Here is a 27,414-nt window from a genome sequence, read left to right on the forward strand (position 1 = left end):
AGTTAAATCGACATAACGGCCTTGAACAAGGGGGAATAGCTCAGTGGTAGAGCATTCGACTGCAGATCGAGAGGTCCTTGGTTCAAACCTAAGTTCCCCCTGTAAAAGCACGGATCATTCCGTTTATTTTAGTTAAATCGACATTACGGCTATGAACAAGGGGGAATAGCTCAGTGGTAGAGCATTCGACTGCAGATCGAGAGGTCCTTGGTTTAAACCCGAGTTCCCCCTGTAAAAGCACGGATCATTTCGTTTATTTTGGTTAAATCGACATTACGGTTCTGAACAAGGGAGACTAGCTCAGTTGTAGAGCATTCGACTGCAGATCGAGAGGTCCTTCTTTCAAACCCAAGTTCCCCCTGTAAAAGCACGGATCATTCCGTTTATTTTAGTTAAATCGACATTACGGCTATGAACAAGGGGAATAGCTCAGTGGTAGAGCATTCGACTGCAGATCGAGAGGTCCTTGGTTCAAACCCGAGTTCCCCCTGTAACAGCACGGATCATTTCGTTTATTTTAGTTAAATCGATATAACGGCCTTGAACAAGGGGGAATAGCTCAGTGGTAGAGCATTCGACTGCAGATCGAGAGGTCCTTCGTTCAAACGCGAGTTCCCCTGTAACTGCACGGATCATTCCGTTTATTTTAGTTAAATCGACATAACTGCTCTGAACAAAAGGGAATAGCTAAGTGGTAGAGCATTCGACTGCAGATCGAGAGGTCCTTGGTTAAACCCAAGTTCCCCCTGTAACAGCACGGATCATTCCGTTTATTTTAGTTAAATCGACTTTGGGGCCTTGAACAAGGGGGAATAGCTCAGTGGTAGAGCATTCGACTGCAGATCGAGAGGTCCTTGGTTCAAACCCAAGTTCCCCCTGTAACAGCACGGATCATTACGTTTATTTTAGATAATCGACATTGGGGCCTTGAACAAGGGGGAATAGCTCAGTGGTAGAGCATTCGACTGCAGATCGAGAGGTCCTTGGTTCAAACCCGAGTTCCCCCTGTAACAGCACGGATCATTTCGTTTATTTTGGTTAAATCGACATTACGGTTCTGAAAAAGGGGGAAAAGCTCAGTGGTAGAGCATTCGACTGCAGATCGAGAGGTCCTTGGTTGAAACCCAAGTTCACCCTGTAAAAGCACGGATCATTCCGTTTATTTTAGTTAAATCGACATAACGGCCTTGAACAAGGGGGAATAGCTCAGTGGTAGAGCATTCGACTGCAGACCGAGAGGTCCTTCGTTCAAACCCAAGTTCCCCTTGTAAAAAAACGGATCATTCCGTTTATTTTAGTTAAATCGACTTTGGGGCCTTGAACAAGGGGGAATAGCTCAGTGGTAGAGCATTCGACTGCAGATCGAGAGGTCCTTGGTTCAAACCCGAGTTCCCCCTGTAACAGCACGGATCATTCAGTTTATTTTAGTTAAATCGACTTTGGGGCCTTGAACAAGGGGTAATAGCTCAGTGGTAGAGCATTCGACTGCAGATCGAGAGGTCCTTGGTTTGAACCCGAGTTCCCCCTGCAACAGCACGGATCATTTCGTTTATTTTGGTTAAATCGACATTACGGTTCTGAACAAGGGGGAATAGCTCAGTGGTAGAGCATTCGACTGCAGATCGAGAGTTCCTTGGTTCAAACCCGAGTTCCCCCTGTAACAGCACGGATCATGCCGTTTATTTTAGTTAAATCGACTTTGGGGCCTTGAACAAGGGGTAATAGCTCAGTGGTAGAGCATTCGACTGCAGATCGAGAGGTCCTTGGTTCAAACCCGAGTTCCCCCTGTAACAGCACGGATCATTACGTTTATTTTAGTTAAATCGACATTGGGGCCTTGATCAAGGGGGAATAGCTCAGTGGTAGAGCATTCGACTGCAGATCGAGAGGTCCTTGGTTCAAACCCGAGTTCTCCCTGTAACAGCACGGATCATTCCGTTTATTTTAGTTAAATCGACATTACGGCTCTGAACAAAAGGGAGTAGCTCAGTGGTAGAGCATTCGACTGCAGATGAGAGGTCCTTGGTTCAAACCCAAGTTCCCCCTGTAACAGCACGGATCATTCCGCTTATTTTAGTTAAATCGACATAACTGCCTTGAACAAGGGGGAATAGCTCAGTGGTAGAGCATTCGACTGCAGATCGAGAGGTCCTTGGTTCAAACCTAAGTTCCCCCTGTAAAAGCACGGATCATTCCGTTTATTTTAGTTAAATCGACATTACGGCTATGAACAAGGGGGAATAGCTCAGTGGTAGAGCATTCGACTGCAGATCGAGAGGTCCTTGGTTTAAACCCGAGTTCCCCCTGTAAAAGCACGGATCATTTCGTTTATTTTGGTTAAATCGACATTACGGTTCTGAACAAGGGAGACTAGCTCAGTTGTAGAGCATTCGACTGCAGATCGAGAGGTCCTTCTTTCAAACCCAAGTTCCCCCTGTAAAAGCACGGATCATTCCGTTTATTTTAGTTAAATCGACATTACGGCTATGAACAAGGGGAATAGCTCAGTGGTAGAGCATTCGACTGCAGATCGAGAGGTCCTTGGTTCAAACCCGGGTTCCCCCTGTAACAGCACGGATCATTTCGTTTATTTTAGTTAAATCGATATAACGGCCTTGAACAAGGGGGAATAGCTCAGTGGTAGAGCATTCGACTGCAGATCGAGAGGTCCTTCGTTCAAACGCGAGTTCCCCTGTAACCGCACGGATCATTCCGTTTATTTTAGTTAAATCGACATAACTGCTCTGAACAAAAGGGAATAGCTAAGTGGTAGAGCATTCGACTGCAGATCGAGAGGTCCTTGGTTAAACCCAAGTTCCCCCTGTAACAGCACGGATCATTCCGTTTATTTTAGTTAAATCGACTTTGGGGCCTTGAACAAGGGGGAATAGCTCAGTGGTAGAGCATTCGACTGCAGATCGAGAGGTCCTTGGTTCAAACCCAAGTTCCCCCTGTAACAGCACGGATCATTACGTTTATTTTAGTTAAATCGACATTGGGGCCTTGAACAAGGGGGAATAGCTCAGTGGTAGAGCATTCGACTGCAGATCGAGAGGTCCTTGGTTCAAACCCGAGTTCCCCCTGTAACAGCGCGGATCATTTCGTTTATTTTGGTTAAATCGACATTACGGTTCTGAAAAAGGGGGAAAAGCTCAGTGGTAGAGCATTCGACTGCAGATCGAGAGGTCCTTGGTTGAAACCCAAGTTCCCCCTGTAAAAGCACGGATCATTCCGTTTATTTTAGTTAAATCGACTTTGGGGCCTTGAACAAGGGGTAATAGTTCAGTGGTAGAGCATTCGACTGCAGATCGAGAGGTCCTTGGTTTGAACCCGAGTTCCCCCTGCAACAGCACGGATCATTTCGTTTATTTTGGTTAATTCGACATTACGGTTCTGAACAAGGGGGAATAGCTCAGTGGTAGAGCATTTACTGCAGATCGAGAGGTCCTTCGTTAGAAACCCAAATTCCCCCTGTAACAGCACGGATCATTCCGTTTATTTTAGTTAAATCGACCTTGGGGCCTTGAACAAGGGGGAATAGCTAAGTGGTAGAGCATTCGACTGCAGATCGAGAGGTCCTTGGTTCAAACCCGAGTTCCCCCTGTAACAGCACGGATCATTACGTTTATTTTAGTTAAATCGACATTGGGGCTTTGATCAAGGGGGAATAGCTCAGTGGTAGAGCATTCGACTGCAGATCGAGAGGTCCTTCGTTCAAACGCGAGTTCCCCTGTAACTGCACGGATCATTCCGTTTATTTTAGTTAAATCGACATAACTGCTCTGAACAAAAGGGAATAGCTAAGTGGTAGAGCATTCGACTGCAGATCGAGAGGTCCTTGGTTAAACCCAAGTTCCCCCTGTAACAGCACGGATCATTCCGTTTATTTTAGTTAAATCGACTTTGGGGCCTTGAACAAGGGGGAATAGCTCAGTGGTAGAGCATTCGACTGCAGATCGAGAGGTCCTTGGTTCAAACCCGAGTTCCCCCTGTAACAGCACGGATCATTACGTTTATTTTAGTTAAATCGACATTGGGGCCTTGATCAAGGGGGAATAGCTCAGTGGTAGAGCATTCGACTGCAGATCGAGAGGTCCTTCGTTCAAACCCAAGTTCCCCTTGTAAAAAAACGGATCATTCCGTTTATTTTAGTTAAATCGACTTTGGGGCCTTGAACAAGGGGGAATAGCTCAGTGGTAGAGCATTTACTGCAGATCGAGAGGTCCTTCGTTAAAAACCCGAATTCCCCCTGTAAAAGCACGGATCATTCCGTTTATTTTAGTTAAATCGACATTACGGCTATGAACAAGGGGGAATAGCTCAGTGGTAGAGCATTCGACTGCAGATCGAGAGGTCCTTGGTTCAAACCCGAGTTCCCCCTGTAACAGCACGGATCATTTCGTTTATTTTAGTTAAATCGATATAACGGCCTTGAACAAGGGGGAATAGCTCAGTGGTAGAGCATTCGACTGCAGATCGAGAGGTCCTTCGTTCAAACGCGAGTTCCCCTGTAACTGCACGGATCATTCCGTTTATTTTAGTTAAATCGACATAACTGCTCTGAACAAAAGGGAATAGCTAAGTGGTAGAGCATTCGACTGCAGATCGAGAGGTCCTTGGTTAAACCCAAGTTCCCCCTGTAACAGCACGGATCATTCCGTTTATTTTAGTTAAATCGACTTTGGGGCCTTGAACAAGGGGGAATAGCTCAGTGGTAGAGCATTCGACTGCAGATCGAGAGGTCCTTGGTTCAAACCCAAGTTCCCCCTGTAACAGCACGGATCATTACGTTTATTTTAGTTAAATCGACATTGGGGCCTTGAACAAGGGGGAATAGCTCAGTGGTAGAGCATTCGACTGCAGATCAAGAGGTCCTTGGTTCAAACCCGAGTTCCCCCTGTAACAGCACGGATCATTTCGTTTATTTTGGTTAAATCGACATTACGGTTCTGAAAAAGGGGGGAAAGCTCAGTGGTAGAGCATTCGACTGCAGATCGAGAGGTCCTTGGTTGAAACCCAAGTTCCCCCTGTAAAAGCACGGATAATTCCGTTTATTTTAGTTAAATCGACATAACGGCCTTGAACAAGGGGGAATAGCTCAGTGGTAGAGCATTCGACTGCAGATCGAGAGGTCCTTCGTTCAAACCCAAGTTCCCCTTATAAAAAAACGGATCATTCCGTTTATTTTAGTTAAATCGACTTTGGGGCCTTGAACAAGGGGGAATAGCTCAGTGGTAGAGCATTTACTGCAGATCGAGAGGTCCTTCGTTAAAAACCCGAATTCCCCCTGTAACAGCACGGATCATTCCGTTTATTTTAGTTAAATCGACTTTGGGGCCTTGAACAAGGGGTAATAGCTCAGTGGTAGAGCATTCGACTGCAGATCGAGAGGTCCTTGGTTTAAACCCGAGTTCCCCCTGCAACAGCACGGATCATTTCGTTTATTTTAGTTAAATCGACATTACGGCTATGAACAAGGGGGAATAGCTCAGTGGTAGAGCATTCGACTGCAGATCGAGAGGTCCTTGGTTCAAACCCGAGTTCCCCCTGTAACAGCACGGATCATTCCGTTTATTTTAGTTAAATCGACTTTGGGGCCTTGAACAAGGGGTAATAGCTCAGTGGTAGAGCATTCGACTGCAGATCGAGAGGTCCTTGGTTTGAACCCGAGTTCCCCCTGCAACAGCACGGATCATTTCGTTTATTTTGGTTAAATCGACATTACGGTTCTGAACAAGGGGGAATAGCTCAGTGGTAGAGCATTTACTGCAGATCGAGAGGTCCTTCGTTAAAAACCCGAATTCCCCCTGTAAAGCACGGATCATTCCGTTTATTTTAGTTAAATCGACCTTGGGGCCTTGAACAAGGGGGAATAGCTAAGTGGTAGAGCATTCGACTGCAGATCGAGAGGTCCTTGGTTCAAACCCGAGTTCCCCCTGTAACAGCACGGATCATTACGTTTATTTTAGTTAAATCGACATTACGGCTCTGAACAAAAGGGAGTAGCTCAGTGGTAGAGCATTCGACTGCAGATGAGAGGTCCTTGGTTCAAACCCAAGTTCCCCCTGTAACAGCACGGATCATTCCGCTTATTTTAGTTAAATCGACATAACTGCCTTGAACAAGGGGGAATAGCTCAGTGGTAGAGCATTCGACTGCATATCGAGAGGTCCTTGGTTCAAACCTAAGTTCCCCCTGTAAAAGCACGGATCATTCCGTTTATTTTAGTTAAATCGACATTACGGCTATGAACAAGGGGGAATAGCTCAGTGGTAGAGCATTCGACTGCAGATCGAGAGGTCCTTGGTTTAAACCCGAGTTCCCCCTGTAAAAGCACGGATCATTTCGTTTATTTTGGTTAAATCGACATTACGGTTCTGAACAAGGGAGACTAGCTCAGTTGTAGAGCATTCGACTGCAGATCGAGAGGTCCTTCTTTCAAACCCAAGTTCCCCCTGTAAAAGCACGGATCATTCCGTTTATTTTAGTTAAATCGACATTACGGCTATGAACAAGGGGAATAGCTCAGTGGTAGAGCATTCGACTGCAGATCGAGAGGTCCTTGGTTCAAACCCGAGTTCCCCATGTAACAGCACGGATCATTTCGTTTATTTTAGTTAAATCGATATAACGGTCTTGAACAAGGGGGAATAGCTCAGTGGTAGAGCATTCGACTGCAGATCGAGAGGTCCTTCGTTCAAACGCGAGTTCCCCTGTAACAGCACGGATCATTTCGTTTATTTTGGTTAAATCGACATTACGGTTCCGAAAAAGGGGGAATTGCTCAGTGGTAGAGCATTCGACTGCAGATCGAGAGGTCCTGGGTTCAAACCCAAGTTCCCCCTGTAACAGCACGGATCATTCCGTTTATTTTAGTTAAATTGACATAACGGCCTTGAACAAGGGGGAATAGCTCAGTGGTAGAGCATTCGACTGCAGATCGAGAGGTCCTTGGTTCAAACCCGAGTTCCCCCTGTAACAGCACGGATCATTCGGTTTATTTTAGTTAAATCGACATAACGGCCTTGAACAAGGGGGAATAGCTCAGTGGTAGAGCATTCGACTGCAGATCGAGAGGTCCTTGGTTCAAACCCGAGTTCCCCCTGTAACAGCACGGATCATTTCGTTTATTTTAGTTAAATCGATATAACGGCCTTGAACAAGGGGGAATAGCTCAGTGGTAGAGCATTCGACTGCAGATCGAGAGGTCCTTCGTTCAAACGCGAGTTCCCCTGTAACTGCACGGATCATTCCGTTTATTTTAGTTAAATCGACATAACTGCTCTGAACAAAAGGGAATAGCTAAGTGGTAGAGCATTCGACTGCAGATCGAGAGGTCCTTGGTTAAACCCAAGTTCCCCCTGTAACAGCCACGGATCATTCCGTTTATTTTAGTTAAATCGACTTTGGGGCCTTGAACAAGGGGGAATAGCTCAGTGGTAGAGCATTCGACTGCAGATCGAGAGGTCCTTGGTTCAAACCCAAGTTCCCCCTGTAACAGCACGGATCATTACGTTTATTTTAGTTAAATCGACATTGGGGCCTTGAACAAGGGGGAATAGCTCAGTGGTAGAGCATTCGACTGCAGATCAAGAGGTCCTTGGTTCAAACCCGAGTTCCCCCTGTAACAGCACGGATCATTTCGTTTATTTTGGTTAAATCGACATTACGGTTCTGAAAAAGGGGGGAAAGCTCAGTGGTAGAGCATTCGACTGCAGATCGAGAGGTCCTTGGTTGAAACCCAAGTTCCCCCTGTAAAAGCACGGATCATTCCGTTTATTTTAGTTAAATCGACATAACGGCCTTGAACAAGGGGGAATAGCTCAGTGGTAGAGCATTCGACTGCAGATCGAGAGGTCCTTCGTTCAAACCCAAGTTCCCCTTATAAAAAAACGGATCATTCCGTTTATTTTAGTTAAATCGACTTTGGGGCCTTGAACAAGGGGGAATAGCTCAGTGGTAGAGCATTTACTGCAGATCGAGAGGTCCTTCGTTAAAAACCCGAATTCCCCCTGTAACAGCACGGATCATTCCGTTTATTTTAGTTAAATCGACTTTGGGGCCTTGAACAAGGGGTAATAGCTCAGTGGTAGAGCATTCGACTGCAGATCGAGAGGTCCTTGGTTTAAACCCGAGTTCCCCCTGCAACAGCACGGATCATTTCGTTTATTTTAGTTAAATCGACATTACGGCTATGAACAAGGGGGAATAGCTCAGTGGTAGAGCATTCGACTGCAGATCGAGAGGTCCTTGGTTCAAACCCGAGTTCCCCCTGTAACAGCACGGATCATTCCGTTTATTTTAGTTAAATCGACTTTGGGGCCTTGAACAAGGGGTAATAGCTCAGTGGTAGAGCATTCGACTGCAGATCGAGAGGTCCTTGGTTTGAACCCGAGTTCCCCCTGCAACAGCACGGATCATTTCGTTTATTTTGGTTAAATCGACATTACGGTTCTGAACAAGGGGGAATAGCTCAGTGGTAGAGCATTTACTGCAGATCGAGAGGTCCTTCGTTAAAAACCCGAATTCCCCCTGTAAAGCACGGATCATTCCGTTTATTTTAGTTAAATCGACCTTGGGGCCTTGAACAAGGGGGAATAGCTAAGTGGTAGAGCATTCGACTGCAGATCGAGAGGTCCTTGGTTCAAACCCGAGTTCCCCCTGTAACAGCACGGATCATTACGTTTATTTTAGTTAAATCGACATTACGGCTCTGAACAAAAGGGAGTAGCTCAGTGGTAGAGCATTCGACTGCAGATGAGAGGTCCTTGGTTCAAACCCAAGTTCCCCCTGTAACAGCACGGATCATTCCGCTTATTTTAGTTAAATCGACATAACTGCCTTGAACAAGGGGGAATAGCTCAGTGGTAGAGCATTCTACTGCATATCGAGAGGTCCTTGGTTCAAACCTAAGTTCCCCCTGTAAAAGCACGGATCATTCCGTTTATTTTAGTTAAATCGACATTACGGCTATGAACAAGGGGGAATAGCTCAGTGGTAGAGCATTCGACTGCAGATCGAGAGGTCCTTGGTTTAAACCCGAGTTCCCCCTGTAAAAGCACGGATCATTTCGTTTATTTTGGTTAAATCGACATTACGGTTCTGAACAAGGGAGACTAGCTCAGTTGTAGAGCATTCGACTGCAGATCGAGAGGTCCTTCTTTCAAACCCAAGTTCCCCCTGTAAAAGCACGGATCATTCCGTTTATTTTAGTTAAATCGACATTACGGCTATGAACAAGGGGAATAGCTCAGTGGTAGAGCATTCGACTGCAGATCGAGAGGTCCTTGGTTCAAACCCGAGTTCCCCATGTAACAGCACGGATCATTTCGTTTATTTTAGTTAAATCGATATAACGGCCTTGAACAAGGGGGAATAGCTCAGTGGTAGAGCATTCGACTGCAGATCGAGAGGTCCTTCGTTCAAACGCGAGTTCCCCTGTAACCGCACGGATCATTCCGTTTATTTTAGTTAAATCGACATAACTGCTCTGAACAAAAGGGAATAGCTAAGTGGTAGAGCATTCGACTGCAGATCGAGAGGTCCTTGGTTAAACCCAAGTTCCCCCTGTAACAGCACGGATCATTCCGTTTATTTTAGTTAAATCGACTTTGGGGCCTTGAACAAGGGGGAATAGCTCAGTGGTAGAGCATTCGACTGCAGATCGAGAGGTCCTTGGTTCAAACCCAAGTTCCCCCTGTAACAGCACGGATCATTACGTTTATTTTAGTTAAATCGACATTGGGGCCTTGAACAAGGGGGAATATCTCAGTGGTAGAGCATTCGACTGCAGATCGAGAGGTTCTTGGTTCAAACCCGAGTTCCCCCTGTAACAGCACGGATCATTTCGTTTATTTTGGTTAAATCGACATTACGGTTCCGAAAAAGGGGGAATTGCTCAGTGGTAGAGCATTCGACTGCAGATCGAGAGGTCCTGGGTTCAAACCCAAGTTCCCCCTGTAACAGCACGGATCATTCCGTTTATTTTAGTTAAATTGACATAACGGCCTTGAACAAGGGGGAATAGCTCAGTGGTAGAGCATTCGACTGCAGATCGAGAGGTCCTTGGTTCAAACCCGAGTTCCCCCTGTAACAGCACGGATCATTCGGTTTATTTTAGTTAAATCGACATAACGGCCTTGAACAAGGGGGAATAGCTCAGTGGTAGAGCATTCGACTGCAGATCGAGAGGTCCTTCGTTCAAACCCAAGTTCCCCTTGTAAAAGAACGGATCATTCCGTTTATTTTAGTTAAATCGACTTTGGGGCCTTGAACAAGGGGGAATAGCTCAGTGGTAGAGCATTTACTGCAGATCGAGAGGTCCTTCGTTCAAACCCAAGTTCCCCTTGTAAAAGAACGGATCATTCCGTTTATTTTAGTTAAATCGACTTTGGGGCCTTGAACAAGGGGGAATAGCTCAGTGGTAGAGCATTTACTGCAGATCGAGAGGTCCTTCGTTAAAAACCCGAATTCCCCCTGTAAAAGCACGGATCATTCCGTTTATTTTAGTTAAATCGACATTACGGCTATGAACAAGGGGGAATAGCTCAGTGGTAGAGCATTCGACTGCAAATCGAGAGGTCCTTGGTTCAAACCCGAGTTCCCCCTGTAACAGCACGGATCATTCCGTTTATTTTAGTTAAATCGACTTTGGGGCCTTGAACAAGGGGTAATAGCTCAGTGGTAGAGCATTCGACTGCAGATCGAGAGGTCCTTGGTTTAAACCCGAGTTCCCCCTGCTACAGCACGGATCATTTCGTTTATTTTAGTTAAATCGACATTACGGCTATGAACAAGGGGGAATAGCTCAGTGGTAGAGCATTCGACTGCAGATCGAGAGGTCCTTGGTTCAAACCCGAGTTCCCCCTGTAACAGCACGGATCATTCCGTTTATTTTAGTTAAATCGACTTTGGGGCCTTGAACAAGGGGTAATAGCTCAGTGGTAGAGCATTCGACTGCAGATCGAGAGGTCCTTGGTTTGAACCCGAGTTCCCCCTGCAACAGCACGGATCATTTCGTTTATTTTGGTTAAATCGACATTACGGTGCTGAACAAGGGGGAATAGCTCAGTGGTAGAGCATTTACTGCAGATCGAGAGGTCCTTCGTTAAAAACCCGAATTCCCCCTGTAACAGCACGGATCATTCCGTTTATTTTAGTTAAATCGACCTTGGGGCCTTGAACAAGGGGGAATAGCTAAGCGGTAGAGCATTCGACTGCAGATCGAGAGGTCCTTGGTTCAAACCCGAGTTCCCCCTGTAACAGCACGGATCATTACGTTTATTTTAGTTAAATCGACATTGGGGCCTTGAAGAAGGGGGAATAGCTCAGTGGTAGAGCATTCGACTGCAGATCGAGAGGTCCTTGGTTCAAACCCGAGTTCCCCCTGCTACAGCACGGATCATTTCGTTTATTTTAGTTAAATCGACATTACGGCTATGAACAAGGGGGAATAGCTCAGTGGTAGAGCATTCAACTGCAGATCGAGAGGTCCTTGGTTCAAACCCGAGTTCCCCCTGTAACAGCACGGATCATTCCGTTTATTTTAGTTAAATCGACTTTGGGGCCTTGAACAAGGGGTAATAGCTCAGTGGTAGAGCATTCGACTGCAGATCGAGAGGTCCTTGGTTTGAACCCGAGTTCCCCCTGCAACAGCACGGATCATTTCGTTTATTTTGGTTAAATCGACATTACGGTGCTGAACAAGGGGGAATATCTCAGTGGTAGAGCATTTACTGCAGATCGAGAGGTCCTTCGTTAAAAACCCGAATTCCCCCTGTAACAGCACGGATCATTCCGTTTATTTTAGTTAAATCGACCTTGGGGCCTTGAACAAGGGGGAATAGCTAAGTGGTAGAGCATTCGACTGCAGATCGAGAGGTCCTTGGTTCAAACCCGAGTTCCCCCTGTAAGAGCACGGATCATTACGTTTATTTTAGTTAAATCGACATTGGGGCCTTGAACAAGGGGGAATATCTCAGTGGTAGAGCATTCGACTGCAGATCGAGAGGTTCTTGGTTCAAACCCGAGTTCCCCCTGTAACAGCACGGATCATTTCGTTTATTTTGGTTAAATCGACATTACGGTTCCGTAAAAGGGGGAATAGCTCAGTGGTAGAGCATTCGACTGCAGATCGAGAGGTCCTGGGTTCAAACCCAAGTTCCCCCTGTAACAGCACGGATCATTCCGTTTATTTTAGTTAAATTGACATAACGGCCTTGAACAAGGGGAATAGCTCAGTGGTAGAGCATTCGACTGCAGATCGAGAGGTCCTTGGTTCAAACCCGAGTTCCCCCTGTAACAGCACGGATCATTCCGTTTATTTTAGTTAAATCGACATAACGGCCTTGAACAAGGAGGAATAGCTCAGTGGTAGAGCATTCGACTGCAGATCGAGAGGTCCTTCGTTCAAACCCAAGTTCCCCTTGTAAAAGAACGGATCGTTCCGTTTATTTTAGTTAAATCGACTTTGGGGCCTTGAACAAGGGGGAATAGCTCAGTGGTAGAGCATTCGACTGCAGATCGAGAGTTCCTTGGTTCAAACCTATGTTCCCCCTGTAAAAGCACGGATCATTCCGTTTATTTTAGTTAAATCGACATTACGGCTATGAACAAGGGGGAATAGCTCAGTGGTAGAGCATTCGACTGCAGATCGAGGGGTCCTTGGTTCAAACCCGAGTTCCCCCTGTAACAGCACGGATCATTCCGTTTATTTTAGTTAAATCGACTTTGGGGCCTTGAACAAGGGGTAATAGCTCAGTGGTAGAGCATTCGACTGCAGATCGAGAGGTCCTTGGTTTAAACCCGAGTTCCCCCTGCAACAGCACGGATCATTTCGTTTATTTTAGTTAAATCTACATTACGGCTATGAACAAGGGGGAATAGCTCAGTGGTAGAGCATTCGACTGCAGATCGAGAGGTCCTTGGTTCAAACCCGAGTTCCCCCTGTAACAGCACGGATCATTCCGTTTATTTTAGTTAAATCGACTTTGGGGCCTTGAACAAGGGGTAATAGCTCAGTGGTAGAGCATTCGACTGCAGATCGAGAGGTCCTTGGTTTGAACCCGAGTTCCCCCTGCAACAGCACGGATCATTTCGTTTATTTTGGTTAAATCGACATTACGGTTCTGAACAAGGGGGAATAGCTCAGTGGTAGAGCATTTACTGCAGATCGAGAGGTCCTTCGTTAAAAACCCGAATTCCCCCTGTAACAGCACGGATCATTCCGTTTATTTTAGTTAAATCGACCTTGGGGCCTTGAACAAGGGGGAATAGCTAAGTGGTAGAGCATTCGACTGCAGATCGAGAGGTCCTTGGTTCAAACCCGAGTTCCCCCTGTAACAGCACGGATCATTACGTTTATTTTAGTTAAATCGACATTGGGGCCTTGATCAAGGGGGAATAGCTCAGTGGTAGAGCATTCGACTGCAGATCGAGAGCTCCTTGGTTCAAACCCGAGTTCTCCCTGTAACAGCACGGATCATTCCGTTTATTTTAGTTAAATCGACATTACGGCTCTGAACAAAAGGGAGTAGCTCAGTGGTAGAGCATTCGACTGCAGATGAGAGGTCCTTGGTTCAAACCCAAGTTCCCCCTGTAACAGCACGGATCATTCCGCCTATTTTAGTTAAATCGACATAACGGCCTTAAACAAGGGGGAATAGCTCAGTGGTAGAGCATTCGACTGCAGATCGAGAGGTCCTTGGTTCAAACCTAAGTTCCCCCTGTAAAAGCACGGATCATTCCGTTTATTTTAGTTAAATCGACATTACGGCTATGAACAAGGGGGAATAGCTCAGTGGTAGAGCATTCGACTGCAGATCGAGAGGTCGTTGGTTTAAACCCGAGTTCCCCCTGTAAAAGCACGGATCATTTCGTTTATTTTGGTTAAATCGACATTACGGTTCTGAACAAGGGAGACTAGCTCAGTTGTAGAGCATTCGACTGCAGATCGAGAGGTCCTTCTTTCAAACCCAAGTTCCCCCTGTAAAAGCACGGATCGTTCCGTTTATTTTAGTTAAATCGACATTACGGCTATGAACAAGGGGAATAGCTCAGTGGTAGAGCATTCGACTGCAGATCGAGAGGTCCTTCGTTCAAACGCGAGTTCCCCTGTAACTGCACGGATCATTCCGTTTATTTTAGTTAAATCGACATAACTGCTCTGAACAAAAGGGAATAGCTAAGTGGTAAAGCATTCGACTGCAGAACGAGAGGTCCTTGGTTCAAACCCAAGTTCCCCCTGTAACAGCACGGATCATTCCGTTTATTTTAGTTAAATCGACTTTGGGGCCTTGAACAAGGGGGAATAGCTCAGTGGTAGAGCAATCGACTGCAGATCGAGAGGTCCTTGGTTCAAACCCAAGTTCCCCCTGTAACAGCACGGATCATTACGTTTATTTTAGTTAAATCGACATTGGGGCCTTGAACAAGGGGGAATAGCTAAGTGGTAGAGCAATCGACTGCAGATCGAGAGGTCCTTGGTTCAAACCCAAGTTCCCCCTGTAAAAGCACGGATCATTCCGTATATTTTAGTTAAATCGACTTTGGGGCCTTGAACAAGGGGTAATAGCTCAGTGGTAGAGCATTCGACTGCAGATCGAGAGGTCCTTGGTTCAAACCCGAATTCCCCCTGTAACAGCACGGATCATTTCGTTTATTTTGGTTAAATCGACATTACGGTTCTGAACAAGGGGGAATAGCTCAGTGGTAGAGCATTTACTGCAGATCGAGAGGTCCTTCGTTAAAAACCCGAATTCCCCCTGTAACAGCACGGATCATTCCGTTTATTTTAGTTAAATCGACCTTGGGGCCTTGAACAAGGGGTAATAGCTCAGTGGTAGAGCATTCGACTGCAGATCGAGAGGTCCTTGGTTCAAACCCGAGTTCCCCCTGTAACAGCACGGATCATTCCGTTTATTTTAGTTAAATCGATATAACGGCCTGGAACAAGGGGGAATAGCTCAGTGGTAGAGCATTCGACTGCAGATCGAGAGGTCCTTCGTTCAAACGCGAGTTCCCCTGTAACTGCATGGATCATTCAGTTTATTTTAGTTAAATCGACATTACGGCTCTGAACAAAAGGGAATAGCTCAGTGGTAGAGCATTCGACTGCAGATCGAGAGGTCCTTCTTTCAAACCCAAGTTCCCCCTGTAAAAGCACGGATCATTCCGTTTATTTTAGTTAAATCGATATAACGGCCTTGAACAAGGGGAATAGCTCAGTGGTAGAGCATTCGACTGCAGATCAAGAGGTCCTTCGTTCAAACGCGAGTTCCCCTGTAACTACACGGATCATTCCGTTTATTTTAGTTAAATCGACATAACGGCTCTGAACAAAAGGGAATAGCTCAGTGGTAGAGCATTCGACTGCAGATCGAGAGGTCCTTGGTTCAAACCGGAGTTCCGCCTGTAATATCACGGATCATTCCGTTTATTTTAGTTAAACCGACATTACGGCCTTTTACAAGGGGGAATAGCTAAGTGGTAGAGCATTCGACTGCAGATCGAGAGGTCCTTGGATCAAACCCAAGTTCCCCCTGTAACAGCACGGATCATTACGTTTATTTTGGTTAAATCGACATTACGGTTCTGAAAATGGGGGAATAGCTCAGTGGTAGAGCATTCGACTGCAGATCGAGAGGTCCTTGGTTCAAACCCGAGTTCCCCCTGTAACAGCACGGATCATTTCGTTTATTTTGGTTAAATCGACATTACGGTTCTGAAAAAGGGGGAAAAGATCAGTGGTAGAGCATTCGACTGCAGATCGAGAGGTCCTTGGTTCAAACCCAAGTACCCCCTGTAACAGCACGGATCATTCCGTTTATTTTAGTTAAACCGACATTACGGCCTTTTACAAGGGGGAATAGCTAAAAATAGAGCATTCGACTGCAGATCGAGAGGTCCTTCTTTCAAACCCAAGTTCCCCCTGTAAAAGCACGGATCATTCCGTTTATTTTAGTTAAATCGACCTTGGGGCCTTGAACAAGGGGTAATAGCTCAGTGGTAGAGCATTCGACTGCAGATCGAGAGGTCCTTCGTTCAAACGCGAGTTCCCCTGTAACTGCACGGATCATTCCGTTTATTTTAGTTAAATCGACATAACTGCTCTGAACAAAAGGGAATAGCTAAGTGGTAAAGCATTCGACTGCAGAACGAGAGGTCCTTGGTTCAAACCCAAGTTCCCCCTGTAACAGCACGGATCATTCCGTTTATTTTAGTTAAATCGACTTTGGGGCCTTGAACAAGGGGGAATAGCTCAGTGGTAGAGCAATCGACTGCAGATCGAGAGGTCCTTGGTTCAAACCCAAGTTCCCCCTGTAACAGCACGGATCATTACGTTTATTTTAGTTAAATCGACATTGGGGCCTTGAACAAGGGGGAATAGCTAAGTGGTAGAGCAATCGACTGCAGATCGAGAGGTCCTTGGTTCAAACCCAAGTTCCCCCTGTAAAAGCACGGATCATTCCGTATATTTTAGTTAAATCGACTTTGGGGCCTTGAACAAGGGGTAATAGCTCAGTGGTAGAGCATTCGACTGCAGATCGAGAGGTCCTTGGTTCAAACCCGAATTCCCCCTGTAACAGCACGGATCATTTCGTTTATTTTGGTTAAATCGACATTACGGTTCTGAACAAGGGGGAATAGCTCAGTGGTAGAGCATTTACTGCAGATCGAGAGGTCCTTCGTTAAAAACCCGAATTCCCCCTGTAACAGCACGGATCATTCCGTTTATTTTAGTTAAATCGACATAACGGCCTTAAACAAGGGGGAATAGCTCAGTGGTAGAGCATTCGACTGCAGATCGAGAGGTCCTTGGTTCAAACCTAAGTTCCCCCTGTAAAAGCACGGATCATTCCGTTTATTTTAGTTAAATCGACATTACGGCTATGAACAAGGGGGAATAGCTCAGTGGTAGAGCATTCGACTGCAGATCGAGAGGTCGTTGGTTTAAACCCGAGTTCCCCCTGTAAAAGCACGGATCATTTCGTTTATTTTGGTTAAATCGACATTACGGTTCTGAACAAGGGAGACTAGCTCAGTTGTAGAGCATTCGACTGCAGATCGAGAGGTCCTTCTTTCAAACCCAAGTTCCCCCTGTAAAAGCACGGATCGTTCCGTTTATTTTAGTTAAATCGACATTACGGCTATGAACAAGGGGAATAGCTCAGTGGTAGAGCATTCGACTGCAGATCGAGAGGTCCTTGGTTCAAACCCGAGTTCCCCCTGTAACAGCACGGATCATTTCGTTTATTTTAGTTAAATCGATATAACGGCCTTGAACAAGGGGGAATAGCTCAGTGGTAGAGCATTCGACTGCAGATCGAGAGGTCCTTCGTTCAAACGCGAGTTCCCCTGTAACTGCACGGATCATTCCGTTTATTTTAGTTAAATCGACATAACTGCTCTGAACAAAAGGGAATAGCTAAGTGGTAAAGCATTCGACTGCAGAACGAGAGGTCCTTGGTTCAAACCCAAGTTCCCCCTGTAACAGCACGGATCATTCCGTTTATTTTAGTTAAATCGACTTTGGGGCCTTGAACAAGGGGGAATAGCTCAGTGGTAGAGCAATCGACTGCAGATCGAGAGGTCCTTGGTTCAAACCCAAGTTCCCCCTGTAACAGCACGGATCATTACGTTTATTTTAGTTAAATCGACATTGGGGCCTTGAACAAGGGGGAATAGCTAAGTGGTAGAGCAATCGACTGCAGATCGAGAGGTCCTTGGTTCAAACCCAAGTTCCCCCTGTAAAAGCACGGATCATTCCGTATATTTTAGTTAAATCGACTTTGGGGCCTTGAACAAGGGGTAATAGCTCAGTGGTAGAGCATTCGACTGCAGATCGAGAGGTCCTTGGTTCAAACCCGAATTCCCCCTGTAACAGCACGGATCATTTCGTTTATTTTGGTTAAATCGACATTACGGTTCTGAACAAGGGGGAATAGCTCAGTGGTAGAGCATTTACTGCAGATCGAGAGGTCCTTCGTTAAAAACCCGAATTCCCCCTGTAACAGCACGGATCATTCCGTTTATTTTAGTTAAATCGACCTTGGGGCCTTGAACAAGGGGTAATAGCTCAGTGGTAGAGCATTCGACTGCAGATCGAGAGGTCCTTGGTTCAAACCCGAGTTCCCCCTGTAACAGCACGGATCATTCCGTTTATTTTAGTTAAATCGATATAACGGCCTGGAACAAGGGGGAATAGCTCAGTGGTAGAGCATTCGACTGCAGATCGAGAGGTCCTTCGTTCAAACGCGAGTTCCCCTGTAACTGCATGGATCATTCAGTTTATTTTAGTTAAATCGACATTACGGCTCTGAACAAAAGGGAATAGCTCAGTGGTAGAGCATTCGACTGCAGATCGAGAGGTCCTTCTTTCAAACCCAAGTTCCCCCTGTAAAAGCACGGATCATTCCGTTTATTTTAGTTAAATCGATATAACGGCCTTGAACAAGGGGAATAGCTCAGTGGTAGAGCATTCGACTGCAGATCAAGAGGTCCTTCGTTCAAACGCGAGTTCCCCTGTAACTACACGGATCATTCCGTTTATTTTAGTTAAATCGACATAACGGCTCTGAACAAAAGGGAATAGCTCAGTGGTAGAGCATTCGACTGCAGATCGAGAGGTCCTTGGTTCAAACCGGAGTTCCGCCTGTAATATCACGGATCATTCCGTTTATTTTAGTTAAACCGACATTACGGCCTTTTACAAGGGGGAATAGCTAAGTGGTAGAGCATTCGACTGCAGATCGAGAGGTCCTTGGATCAAACCCAAGTTCCCCCTGTAACAGCACGGATCATTACGTTTATTTTGGTTAAATCGACATTACGGTTCTGAAAATGGGGGAATAGCTCAGTGGTAGAGCATTCGACTGCAGATCGAGAGGTCCTTGGTTCAAACCCGAGTTCCCCCTGTAACAGCACGGATCATTTCGTTTATTTTGGTTAAATCGACATTACGGTTCTGAAAAAGGGGGAAAAGATCAGTGGTAGAGCATTCGACTGCAGATCGAGAGGTCCTTGGTTCAAACCCAAGTACCCCCTGTAACAGCACGGATCATTCCGTTTATTTTAGTTAAACCGACATTACGGCCTTTTACAAGGGGGAATAGCTAAAAATAGAGCATTCGACTGCAGATCGAGAGGTCCTTCTTTCAAACCCAAGTTCCCCCTGTAAAAGCACGGATCATTCCGTTTATTTTAGTTAAATCGACCTTGGGGCCTTGAACAAGGGGTAATAGCTCAGTGGTAGAGCATTCGACTGCAGATCGAGAGGTCCTTCGTTCAAACGCGAGTTCCCCTGTAACTGCACGGATCATTCCGTTTATTTTAGTTAAATCGACATAACTGCTCTGAACAAAAGGGAATAGCTAAGTGGTAAAGCATTCGACTGCAGAACGAGAGGTCCTTGGTTCAAACCCAAGTTCCCCCTGTAACAGCACGGATCATTCCGTTTATTTTAGTTAAATCGACTTTGGGGCCTTGAACAAGGGGGAATAGCTCAGTGGTAGAGCAATCGACTGCAGATCGAGAGGTCCTTGGTTCAAACCCAAGTTCCCCCTGTAACAGCACGGATCATTACGTTTATTTTAGTTAAATCGACATTGGGGCCTTGAACAAGGGGGAATAGCTAAGTGGTAGAGCAATCGACTGCAGATCGAGAGGTCCTTGGTTCAAACCCAAGTTCCCCCTGTAAAAGCACGGATCATTCCGTATATTTTAGTTAAATCGACTTTGGGGCCTTGAACAAGGGGTAATAGCTCAGTGGTAGAGCATTCGACTGCAGATCGAGAGGTCCTTGGTTCAAACCCGAATTCCCCCTGTAACAGCACGGATCATTTCGTTTATTTTGGTTAAATCGACATTACGGTTCTGAACAAGGGGGAATAGCTCAGTGGTAGAGCATTTACTGCAGATCGAGAGGTCCTTCGTTAAAAACCCGAATTCCCCCTGTAACAGCTCGGATCATTCCGTTTATTTTAGTTAAATCGACCTTGGGGCCTTGAACAAGGGGTAATAGCTCAGTGGTAGAGCATTCGACTGCAGATCGAGAGGTCCTTGGTTCAAACCCGAGTTCCCCCTGTAACAGCACGGATCATTTCGTTTATTTTAGTTAAATCGATATAATGGCCTGGAACAAGGGGGAATAGCTCAGTGGTAGAGCATTCGACTGCAGATCGAGAGGTCCTTCGTTCAAACGCGAGTTCCCCTGTAACTGCACGGATCATTCAGTTTATTTTAGTTAAATCGACATTACGGCTCTGAACAAAAGGGAATAGCTCAGTGGTAGAGCATTCGACTGCAGATCGAGAGGTCCTTCTTTCAAACCCAAGTTCCCCCTGTAAAAGCACGGATCATTCCGTTTATTTTAGTTAAATCGATATAACGGCCTTGAACAAGGGGAATAGCTCAGTGGTAGAGCATTCGACTGCAGATCAAGAGGTCCTTCGTTCAAACGCGAGTTCCCCTGTAACTACACGGATCATTCCGTTTATTTTAGTTAAATCGACATAACGGCTCTGAACAAAAGGGAATAGCTCAGTGGTAGAGCATTCGACTGCAGATCGAGAGGTCCTTGGTTCAAACCGGAGTTCCGCCTGTAATAGCACGGATCATTCCGTTTATTTTAGTTAAACCGACATTACGGCCTTTTACAAGGGGGAATAGCTAAGTGGTAGAGCATTCGACTGCAGATCGAGAGGTCCTTGGATCAAACCCAAGTTCCCCCTGTAACAGCACGGATCATTACGTTTATTTTGGTTAAATCGACATTACGGTTCTGAAAATGGGGGAATAGCTCAGTGGTAGAGCATTCGACTGCAGATCGAGAGGTCCTGGGTTCAAACCCAAGTTCCCCCTGTAACAGCACGGATCATTCCGTTTATTTTAGTTAAATCGACATAACGGCCTTGAACAAGGGGGAATAGCTCAGTGGTAGAGCATTCGACTGCAGATCGAGAGGTCCTTCGTTCAAACCCAAGTTCCCCTTGTAAAAGAACGGATCATTCCGTTTATTTTAGTTAAATCGACTTTGGGGCCTTGAACAAGGGGGAATAGCTCAGTGGTAGAGCATTCGACTGCAGATCAAGAGGTTCTTGGTTCAAACCCAAGTTCCCCCTTTAACAGCACGGATCATTACGTTTATTTTCGTTAAATCGACATTGGGGCCTTGAACAAGGGGGAATAGCTCAGTGGTAGAGCATTCGACTGCAGATCGAGAGGTCCTTCGTTCAAACCCGAGTTCCCCCTGTAACAGCACGGATCATTTCGTTTATTTTGGTTAAATCGACATTACGGTTCTGAAAAAGGGGGAAAAGATCAGTGGTAGAGCATTCGACTGCAGATCGAGAGGTCCTTGGTTCAAACCCAAGTTCCCCCTGTAACAGCACGGATCATTCCGTTTATTTTAGTTAAACCGACATTACGGCCTTTTACAAGGGGGAATAGATAAAAGATAGAGCATTCGACTGCAGATCGAGAGGTCCTTCTTTCAAACCCAAGTTCCCCCTGTAAAAGCACGGATCATTCCGTTTATTTTAGTTAAATCGACCTTGGGGCCTTGAACAAGGGGTAATAGCTCAGTGGTAGAGCATTCGACTGCAGATCGAGGGGTCCTTGGTTCAAACCCGAGTTCCCCCTGTAACAGCACGGATCATTTCGTTTATTTTAGTTAAATCGATATAACGGCCTGGAACAAGGGGGAATAGCTCAGTGGTAGAGCATTCGACTGCAGATCGAGAGGTCCTTCGTTCAAACGCGAGTTCCCCTGTAACTGCACGGATCATTCAGTTTATTTTAGTTAAATCGACATTACGGCTCTGAACAAAGGGAATAGCTCAGTGGTAGAGCATTCGACTGCAGATCGAGAGGTCCTTGGTTCAAACCGGAGTTCCCCCTGTAATAGCACGGATCATTCCGTTTATTTTAGTTAAACCGACATTACGGCCTTTTACAAGGGGGAATAGCTAAGTGGTAGAGCATTCGACTGCAGATCGAGAGGTCGTTGGTTCAAACCCGAGTTCCCCCTGTAACAGCACGGATCATTCCGTTTATTTTAGTTAAATCGACTTTGGGGCCTTGAACAAGGGGTAATAGCTCAGTGGTAGAGCCTTCGACTGCAGATCGAGAGGTCCTTGGTTCAAACCCGAGTTCCCCCTGTAACAGCACGGATCATTCCGTTTATTTTAGTTAAATCGACTTTGGGGCCTTGAACAAGGGGTAATAGCTCAGTGGTAGAGCCTTCGACTGCAGATCGAGAGGTCCTTGGTTTAAACCCGAGTTCCCCCTGTAACAGCACGGATCATTTCGTTTATTTTGGTTAAATCGACATTACGGTTCTGAACAAGGGGGACTAGCTCAGTTGTACAGCATTCGACTGCAGATCGAGAGGTCCTTCTTTCAAACCCAAGTTCCCCCTGTAAAAGCACGGATCATTCCGTTTATTTTAGTTAAATCGATATAACGGCCTTGAACAAGGGGGAATAGCTCAGTGGTAGAGCATTCGACTGCAGATCGAGAGGTCCTTCGTTCAAACGCGAGTTCCCCTGTAACTGCACAAATCATTCCGTTTATTTTAGTTAAATCGACATAACGGCTCTGAACAAAAGGGAATAGCTCAGTGGTAGAGCAATCGACTGCTGATCGAGAGGTCCTTGGTTCAAACCGGAGTTCCCCCTGTAATAGCACGGATCCTTCCGTTTATTTTAGTTAAACCGACATTACGGCCTTTTACAAGGGGGAATAGCTAAGTGGTAGAGCATTCGACTGCAGATCGACAGGTCCTTGGTTCAAACCCAAGTTCCCCCTGTAACAGCACGGATCATTACGTTTATTTTAGTTAAATCGACATTGGGGCCTTGAACAAGGGGGAATATCTCAGTGGTAGAGCATTCGACTGCAGATCGAGAGGTTCTTGGTTCAAACCCGAGTTCCCCCTGTAACAGCACGGATCATTTCGTTTATTTTGGTTAAATCGACATTACGGTTCTGAAAAAGGGGGAATAGCTCAGTGGTACAGCATTCGACTGCAGATCGAGAGGTCCTTGGTTCAAACCCAAGTTCCCCCTGTAACAGCACGGATCATTCCGTTTATTTTAGTTAAATCGACATAACGGCCTTGAACAAGGGGGAATAGCTCAGTGGTAGAGCATTCGACTGCAGATCGAGAGGTCCTTCGTTCAAACCCAAGTTCCCCTTGTAAAAGAACGGATCATTCCGTTTATTTTAGTTAAATCGACTTTGGGGCCTTGAACAAGGGGGAATAGCTCAGTGGTAGAGCATTCGACTGCAGATCGAGAGGTCCTTGGTTCAAACCTAAGTTTCCCCTGTAAAAGCACGGATCATTCCGATTATTTTAGTTAAATCGACATTACGGCTATGGACAAGGGGGAATTGCTCAGTGGTAGAGCATTCGATTGCAGATCGAGAGGTCCTTGGTTCAAACCCGAGTTCCCCCTGTAACAGCACGGATCATTTCGTTTATTTTTGTTAAATCGACATTACGGTTCTGAACAAGGGGGAATAGCTCAGTGGTAGAGCATTTACTGCAGATCGAGAGGTCCTTCGTTAAAAACCCGAATTCCCCCTGTAACAGCACGGATCATTCCGTTTATTTTAGTTAAATCGACTTTGGGGCCTTGAACAAGGGGTAATAGCTCAGTGGTAGAGCCTTCGACTGCAGATCGAGAGGTCCTTGGTTTAAACCCGAGTTCCCCCTGTAACAGCACGGATCATTTCGTTTATTTTGGTTAAATCGACATTACGGTTCTGAACAAGGGGGACTAGCTCAGTTGTACAGCATTCGACTGCAGATCGAGAGGTCCTTCTTTCAAACCCAAGTTCCCCCTGTAAAAGCACGGATCATTCCGTTTATTTTAGTTAAATCTACTTTGGGGCCTTGAACAAGGGGTAATAGCTCAGTGGTAGAGCCTTCGACTGCAGATCGAGAGGTCCTTGGTTTAAACCCGAGTTCCCCCTGTAACAGCACGGATCATTTCGTTTATTTTAGTTAAATCGATATAACGGCCTTGAACAAAGGGGAATAGCTCAGTGGTAGAGCATTCAACTGCAGATCGAGAGGTCCTTCGTTCAAACCCAAGTTCCCCTTGTAAAAGAACGGATCATGTTTATTTTAGTTAAATCGACTTTGGGGCCTTGAACAAGGGGGAATAGCTCAGTGGTAGCGCATTCGACTGCAGATCGAGAGGTCTTTGGTTCAAACCCAAGTTCCCCCTGTAAAAGCACGGATCATTCCGTTTATTTTAGTTAAATCGACTTTGGGGCCTTGAACAAGGGGTAATAGCTCAGTGGTAGAGCATTCGACTGCAGATCGAGAGGTCCTTGGTTTAAACCCGAGTTCCCCCTGTAACAGCACGGATCATTTCGTTTATTTTGGTTAAATCGACATTACGGTTCTGAACAAGGGGGAATAGCTCAGTGGTAGAGCATTTACTGCAGATCGAGAGGTCCTTCGTTAAAAACCCGAATTCCCCCTGTAACAGCACGGATCATTCCGTTTATTTTAGTTAAATCGACCTTGGGGCCTTGAACAAGGGGTAATAGCTCAGTGGTAGAGCATTCGACTGCAGATCGAGAGGTCCTTGGTTCAAACCCGAGTTCCCCCTGTAACAGCACGGATCATTTCGTTTATTTTAGTTAAATCGACATTACGGCTCTGAACAAAGGGAATAGCTCAGTGGTAGAGCATTCGACTGCAGATCGAGAGGTCCTTGGTTCAAACCGGAGTTCCCCCTGTAATAGCACGGATCATTCCGTTTATTTTAGTTAAATCGACTTTGGGGCCTTGAACAAGGGGTAATAGCTCAGTGGTAGAGCATTCGACTGCAGATCGAGAGCTCCTTGGTTTAAACCCGAGTTCCCCCTGTAACAGCACGGATCATTTCGTTTATTTTGGTTAAATCGACATTACGGTTCTGAACAAGGGGGAATAGCTCAGTGGTAGAGCATTTACTGCAGATCGAGATGTCCTTCGTTAAAAACCCGAATTCCCCCTGTAACAGCACGGATCATTCCGTTTATTTTAGTTAAATCGACCTTGGGGCCTTGAACAAGGGGTAATAGCTCAGTGGTAGAGCATTCGACTGCAGATCGAGAGGTCCTTGGTTCAAACCCGAGTTCCCCCTGTAACAGCACGGATCATTTCGTTTATTTTAGTTAAATCGATATAACGGCCTGGAACAAGGGGGAATAGCTCAGTGGTAGAGCATTCGACTGCAGATCGAGAGGTCCTTCGTTCAAACGCGAGTTCCCCTGTAACTGCACGGATCATTCAGTTTATTTTAGTTAAATCGACATTACGGCTCTGAACAAAGGGAATAGCTCAGTGGTAGAGCATTCGACTGCAGATCGAGAGGTCCTTGGTTCAAACCGGAGTTCCCCCTGTAATAGCACGGATCATTCCGTTTATTTTAGTTAAACCGACATTACGGCCTTTTACAAGGGGGAATAGCTAAGTGGTAGAGCATTCGACTGCAGATCGAGAGGTCCTTGGTTCAAACCCGAGTTCCCCCTGTAACAGCACGGATCATTCCGTTTATTTTAGTTAAATCGACTTTGGGGCCTTGAACAAGGGGTAATAGCTCAGTGGTAGAGCCTTCGACTGCAGATCGAGAGGTCCTTGGTTTAAACCCGAGTTCCCCCTGTAACAGCACGGATCATTTCGTTTATTTTGGTTAAATCGACATTACGGTTCTGAACAAGGGGGACTAGCTCAGTTGTACAGCATTCGACTGCAGATCGAGAGGTCCTTCTTTCAAACCCAAGTTCCCCCTGTAAAAGCACGGATCATTCCGTTTATTTTAGTTAAATCGACATTACGGCTATGAACAAGGGGAATAGCTCAGTGGTAGAGCATTCGACTGCAGATCGAGAGGTCCTTGGTTCAAACCCGAGTTCCCCCTGTAACAGCACGGATCATTTCGTTTATTTTAGTTAAATCGATATAACGGCCTTGAACAAGGGGGAATAGCTCAGTGGTAGAGCATTCGACTGCTGATCGAGAGGTCCTTCGTTCAAACGCGAGTTCCCCTGTAACTGCACAAATCATTCCGTTTATTTTAGTTAAATCGACATAACGGCTCTGAACAAAAGGGAATAGCTCAGTGGTAGAGCATTCGGCTGCTGATCGAGAGGTCCTTGGTTCAAACCGGAGTTCCCCCTTTAATAGCACGGATCATTCCGTTTATTTTAGTTAAACCGACATTACGGCCTTTTACAAGGGGGAATAGCTAAGTGGTAGAGCATTCGACTGCAGATCGACAGGTCCTTGGTTCAAACCCAAGTTCCCCCTGTAACAGCACGGATCATTACGTTTATTTTAGTTAAATCGACATTGGGGCCTTGAACAAGGGGGAATATCTCAGTGGTAGAGCATTCGACTGCAGATCGAGAGGTTCTTGGTTCAAACCCGAGTTCCCCCTGTAACAGCACGGATCATTTCGTTTATTTTGGTTAAATCGACATTACGGTTCTGAAAAAGGGGGAATAGCTCAGTGGTAGAGCATTCGACTGCAGATCGAGAGGTCCTTGGTTCAAACCCAAGTTCCCCCTGTAACAGCACGGATCATTCCGTTTATTTTAGTTAAATCGACATAACGGCCTTGAACAAGGGGGAATAGCTCAGTGGTAGAGCATTCGACTGCAGATCGAGAGGTTCTTGGTTCAAACCCAAGTTCCCCCTGTAAAAGCACGGATCATTCCGTTTATTTTAGTTAAATCGACATTACGGCTATGAACAAGGGGAATAGCTCAGTGGTAGAGCATTCGACTGCAGATCGACAGGTCCTTGGTTCAAACCCAAGTTCCCCCTGTAACAGCACGGATCATTCCGTTTATTTTAGTTAAATCGACATAACGGCCTTGAACAAAGGGGAATAGCTCAGTGGTAGAGCATTCAACTGCAGATCGAGAGGTCCTTCGTTCAAACCCAAGTTCCCCTTGTAAAAGAACGGATCATGTTTATTTTAGTTAAATCGACTTTGGGGCCTTGAACAAGGGGGAATAGCTCAGTGGTAGAGCATTCGACTGCAGATCGAGAGGTCCTTGGTTCAAACCCAAGTTCCCCCTGTAAAAGCACGGATCATTCCGTTTATTATATAAAAAAGGACTTGGTTTGCCCAAGCTAAAAAACAAAACGATAAGAGTTTTTTCCAGTTGACTGAAGCGCGGATATTTTATTTTTCTATATAATTTTAAAGACAATCCGTATTTTACTACTCTTTAGAATTTAATTCAATCTCCTGATTTTACTGGTAATGGATTTATTTCCTATAAATTAATTGAAATAAAAATTACTTATCTCAGATTTTTCAACAATTCCATTTTCGTGAAATTTTATCATGAAAAATCTGAGATAAGTAATTTTTTATTTCAAATAATTGATAGGAAATAAATCCA

General features: G+C 45.6%; 42 non-coding genes across 42 annotated transcripts; all 42 read left to right on the forward strand.

Moving 5' to 3' along the window:
* The first annotated feature begins 159 nt into the window (after nucleotides 1-159).
* On the forward strand, nucleotides 160-231 carry TRNAC-GCA (transfer RNA cysteine (anticodon GCA)). Its single transcript has one exon. It is a non-coding gene; the product is annotated as a tRNA-Cys (tRNA).
* Nucleotides 232-418: 187 nt separating this feature from the next.
* On the forward strand, nucleotides 419-490 carry TRNAC-GCA (transfer RNA cysteine (anticodon GCA)). Its single transcript has one exon. It is a non-coding gene; the product is annotated as a tRNA-Cys (tRNA).
* A 316-nt stretch (nucleotides 491-806) lies between these two features.
* On the forward strand, nucleotides 807-878 carry TRNAC-GCA (transfer RNA cysteine (anticodon GCA)). The gene has a single exon. It is a non-coding gene; the product is annotated as a tRNA-Cys (tRNA).
* Nucleotides 879-935: 57 nt separating this feature from the next.
* On the forward strand, nucleotides 936-1,007 carry TRNAC-GCA (transfer RNA cysteine (anticodon GCA)). The gene has a single exon. It is a non-coding gene; the product is annotated as a tRNA-Cys (tRNA).
* Nucleotides 1,008-1,325: 318 nt separating this feature from the next.
* Nucleotides 1,326-1,397, forward strand: TRNAC-GCA (transfer RNA cysteine (anticodon GCA)). Its single transcript has one exon. It is a non-coding gene; the product is annotated as a tRNA-Cys (tRNA).
* A 188-nt stretch (nucleotides 1,398-1,585) lies between these two features.
* Nucleotides 1,586-1,657, forward strand: TRNAC-GCA (transfer RNA cysteine (anticodon GCA)). Its single transcript has one exon. It is a non-coding gene; the product is annotated as a tRNA-Cys (tRNA).
* Nucleotides 1,658-1,845: 188 nt separating this feature from the next.
* On the forward strand, nucleotides 1,846-1,917 carry TRNAC-GCA (transfer RNA cysteine (anticodon GCA)). The gene has a single exon. It is a non-coding gene; the product is annotated as a tRNA-Cys (tRNA).
* Nucleotides 1,918-2,234: 317 nt separating this feature from the next.
* Nucleotides 2,235-2,306, forward strand: TRNAC-GCA (transfer RNA cysteine (anticodon GCA)). Its single transcript has one exon. It is a non-coding gene; the product is annotated as a tRNA-Cys (tRNA).
* A 575-nt stretch (nucleotides 2,307-2,881) lies between these two features.
* Nucleotides 2,882-2,953, forward strand: TRNAC-GCA (transfer RNA cysteine (anticodon GCA)). Its single transcript has one exon. It is a non-coding gene; the product is annotated as a tRNA-Cys (tRNA).
* A 58-nt stretch (nucleotides 2,954-3,011) lies between these two features.
* TRNAC-GCA (transfer RNA cysteine (anticodon GCA)) lies at nucleotides 3,012-3,083 on the forward strand. Its single transcript has one exon. It is a non-coding gene; the product is annotated as a tRNA-Cys (tRNA).
* Nucleotides 3,084-3,919: 836 nt separating this feature from the next.
* TRNAC-GCA (transfer RNA cysteine (anticodon GCA)) lies at nucleotides 3,920-3,991 on the forward strand. The gene has a single exon. It is a non-coding gene; the product is annotated as a tRNA-Cys (tRNA).
* Nucleotides 3,992-4,309: 318 nt separating this feature from the next.
* On the forward strand, nucleotides 4,310-4,381 carry TRNAC-GCA (transfer RNA cysteine (anticodon GCA)). The gene has a single exon. It is a non-coding gene; the product is annotated as a tRNA-Cys (tRNA).
* A 316-nt stretch (nucleotides 4,382-4,697) lies between these two features.
* Nucleotides 4,698-4,769, forward strand: TRNAC-GCA (transfer RNA cysteine (anticodon GCA)). The gene has a single exon. It is a non-coding gene; the product is annotated as a tRNA-Cys (tRNA).
* A 58-nt stretch (nucleotides 4,770-4,827) lies between these two features.
* Nucleotides 4,828-4,899, forward strand: TRNAC-GCA (transfer RNA cysteine (anticodon GCA)). Its single transcript has one exon. It is a non-coding gene; the product is annotated as a tRNA-Cys (tRNA).
* A 578-nt stretch (nucleotides 4,900-5,477) lies between these two features.
* TRNAC-GCA (transfer RNA cysteine (anticodon GCA)) lies at nucleotides 5,478-5,549 on the forward strand. Its single transcript has one exon. It is a non-coding gene; the product is annotated as a tRNA-Cys (tRNA).
* Nucleotides 5,550-6,255: 706 nt separating this feature from the next.
* Nucleotides 6,256-6,327, forward strand: TRNAC-GCA (transfer RNA cysteine (anticodon GCA)). Its single transcript has one exon. It is a non-coding gene; the product is annotated as a tRNA-Cys (tRNA).
* Nucleotides 6,328-6,903: 576 nt separating this feature from the next.
* On the forward strand, nucleotides 6,904-6,975 carry TRNAC-GCA (transfer RNA cysteine (anticodon GCA)). The gene has a single exon. It is a non-coding gene; the product is annotated as a tRNA-Cys (tRNA).
* Nucleotides 6,976-7,033: 58 nt separating this feature from the next.
* TRNAC-GCA (transfer RNA cysteine (anticodon GCA)) lies at nucleotides 7,034-7,105 on the forward strand. Its single transcript has one exon. It is a non-coding gene; the product is annotated as a tRNA-Cys (tRNA).
* Nucleotides 7,106-7,422: 317 nt separating this feature from the next.
* Nucleotides 7,423-7,494, forward strand: TRNAC-GCA (transfer RNA cysteine (anticodon GCA)). Its single transcript has one exon. It is a non-coding gene; the product is annotated as a tRNA-Cys (tRNA).
* Nucleotides 7,495-7,552: 58 nt separating this feature from the next.
* On the forward strand, nucleotides 7,553-7,624 carry TRNAC-GCA (transfer RNA cysteine (anticodon GCA)). The gene has a single exon. It is a non-coding gene; the product is annotated as a tRNA-Cys (tRNA).
* A 578-nt stretch (nucleotides 7,625-8,202) lies between these two features.
* On the forward strand, nucleotides 8,203-8,274 carry TRNAC-GCA (transfer RNA cysteine (anticodon GCA)). The gene has a single exon. It is a non-coding gene; the product is annotated as a tRNA-Cys (tRNA).
* Nucleotides 8,275-8,980: 706 nt separating this feature from the next.
* Nucleotides 8,981-9,052, forward strand: TRNAC-GCA (transfer RNA cysteine (anticodon GCA)). The gene has a single exon. It is a non-coding gene; the product is annotated as a tRNA-Cys (tRNA).
* A 575-nt stretch (nucleotides 9,053-9,627) lies between these two features.
* On the forward strand, nucleotides 9,628-9,699 carry TRNAC-GCA (transfer RNA cysteine (anticodon GCA)). Its single transcript has one exon. It is a non-coding gene; the product is annotated as a tRNA-Cys (tRNA).
* A 318-nt stretch (nucleotides 9,700-10,017) lies between these two features.
* TRNAC-GCA (transfer RNA cysteine (anticodon GCA)) lies at nucleotides 10,018-10,089 on the forward strand. The gene has a single exon. It is a non-coding gene; the product is annotated as a tRNA-Cys (tRNA).
* Nucleotides 10,090-10,536: 447 nt separating this feature from the next.
* On the forward strand, nucleotides 10,537-10,608 carry TRNAC-GCA (transfer RNA cysteine (anticodon GCA)). Its single transcript has one exon. It is a non-coding gene; the product is annotated as a tRNA-Cys (tRNA).
* Nucleotides 10,609-10,796: 188 nt separating this feature from the next.
* Nucleotides 10,797-10,868, forward strand: TRNAC-GCA (transfer RNA cysteine (anticodon GCA)). Its single transcript has one exon. It is a non-coding gene; the product is annotated as a tRNA-Cys (tRNA).
* Nucleotides 10,869-11,316: 448 nt separating this feature from the next.
* Nucleotides 11,317-11,388, forward strand: TRNAC-GCA (transfer RNA cysteine (anticodon GCA)). The gene has a single exon. It is a non-coding gene; the product is annotated as a tRNA-Cys (tRNA).
* Nucleotides 11,389-12,225: 837 nt separating this feature from the next.
* On the forward strand, nucleotides 12,226-12,297 carry TRNAC-GCA (transfer RNA cysteine (anticodon GCA)). The gene has a single exon. It is a non-coding gene; the product is annotated as a tRNA-Cys (tRNA).
* A 318-nt stretch (nucleotides 12,298-12,615) lies between these two features.
* Nucleotides 12,616-12,687, forward strand: TRNAC-GCA (transfer RNA cysteine (anticodon GCA)). Its single transcript has one exon. It is a non-coding gene; the product is annotated as a tRNA-Cys (tRNA).
* Nucleotides 12,688-12,875: 188 nt separating this feature from the next.
* Nucleotides 12,876-12,947, forward strand: TRNAC-GCA (transfer RNA cysteine (anticodon GCA)). Its single transcript has one exon. It is a non-coding gene; the product is annotated as a tRNA-Cys (tRNA).
* Nucleotides 12,948-14,302: 1,355 nt separating this feature from the next.
* TRNAC-GCA (transfer RNA cysteine (anticodon GCA)) lies at nucleotides 14,303-14,374 on the forward strand. Its single transcript has one exon. It is a non-coding gene; the product is annotated as a tRNA-Cys (tRNA).
* Nucleotides 14,375-15,599: 1,225 nt separating this feature from the next.
* Nucleotides 15,600-15,671, forward strand: TRNAC-GCA (transfer RNA cysteine (anticodon GCA)). The gene has a single exon. It is a non-coding gene; the product is annotated as a tRNA-Cys (tRNA).
* A 576-nt stretch (nucleotides 15,672-16,247) lies between these two features.
* Nucleotides 16,248-16,319, forward strand: TRNAC-GCA (transfer RNA cysteine (anticodon GCA)). The gene has a single exon. It is a non-coding gene; the product is annotated as a tRNA-Cys (tRNA).
* An 837-nt stretch (nucleotides 16,320-17,156) lies between these two features.
* TRNAC-GCA (transfer RNA cysteine (anticodon GCA)) lies at nucleotides 17,157-17,228 on the forward strand. Its single transcript has one exon. It is a non-coding gene; the product is annotated as a tRNA-Cys (tRNA).
* A 317-nt stretch (nucleotides 17,229-17,545) lies between these two features.
* Nucleotides 17,546-17,617, forward strand: TRNAC-GCA (transfer RNA cysteine (anticodon GCA)). Its single transcript has one exon. It is a non-coding gene; the product is annotated as a tRNA-Cys (tRNA).
* Nucleotides 17,618-18,842: 1,225 nt separating this feature from the next.
* TRNAC-GCA (transfer RNA cysteine (anticodon GCA)) lies at nucleotides 18,843-18,914 on the forward strand. The gene has a single exon. It is a non-coding gene; the product is annotated as a tRNA-Cys (tRNA).
* A 576-nt stretch (nucleotides 18,915-19,490) lies between these two features.
* TRNAC-GCA (transfer RNA cysteine (anticodon GCA)) lies at nucleotides 19,491-19,562 on the forward strand. Its single transcript has one exon. It is a non-coding gene; the product is annotated as a tRNA-Cys (tRNA).
* A 6,285-nt stretch (nucleotides 19,563-25,847) lies between these two features.
* TRNAC-GCA (transfer RNA cysteine (anticodon GCA)) lies at nucleotides 25,848-25,919 on the forward strand. The gene has a single exon. It is a non-coding gene; the product is annotated as a tRNA-Cys (tRNA).
* Nucleotides 25,920-25,977: 58 nt separating this feature from the next.
* Nucleotides 25,978-26,049, forward strand: TRNAS-GCU (transfer RNA serine (anticodon GCU)). The gene has a single exon. It is a non-coding gene; the product is annotated as a tRNA-Ser (tRNA).
* Nucleotides 26,050-26,496: 447 nt separating this feature from the next.
* Nucleotides 26,497-26,568, forward strand: TRNAC-GCA (transfer RNA cysteine (anticodon GCA)). Its single transcript has one exon. It is a non-coding gene; the product is annotated as a tRNA-Cys (tRNA).
* Nucleotides 26,569-26,626: 58 nt separating this feature from the next.
* TRNAC-GCA (transfer RNA cysteine (anticodon GCA)) lies at nucleotides 26,627-26,698 on the forward strand. The gene has a single exon. It is a non-coding gene; the product is annotated as a tRNA-Cys (tRNA).
* Nucleotides 26,699-27,012: 314 nt separating this feature from the next.
* TRNAC-GCA (transfer RNA cysteine (anticodon GCA)) lies at nucleotides 27,013-27,084 on the forward strand. Its single transcript has one exon. It is a non-coding gene; the product is annotated as a tRNA-Cys (tRNA).
* Nucleotides 27,085-27,414: the final 330 nt, after the last annotated feature.

The sequence above is a fragment of the Phalangium opilio genome, unplaced genomic scaffold, assembly GCF_054372755.1.
Source record: "Phalangium opilio isolate 3A_F unplaced genomic scaffold, DU_Popi_V2 ptg000230l_1, whole genome shotgun sequence".
In the NCBI taxonomy this organism is placed as follows: domain Eukaryota; kingdom Metazoa; phylum Arthropoda; class Arachnida; order Opiliones; family Phalangiidae; genus Phalangium; species Phalangium opilio.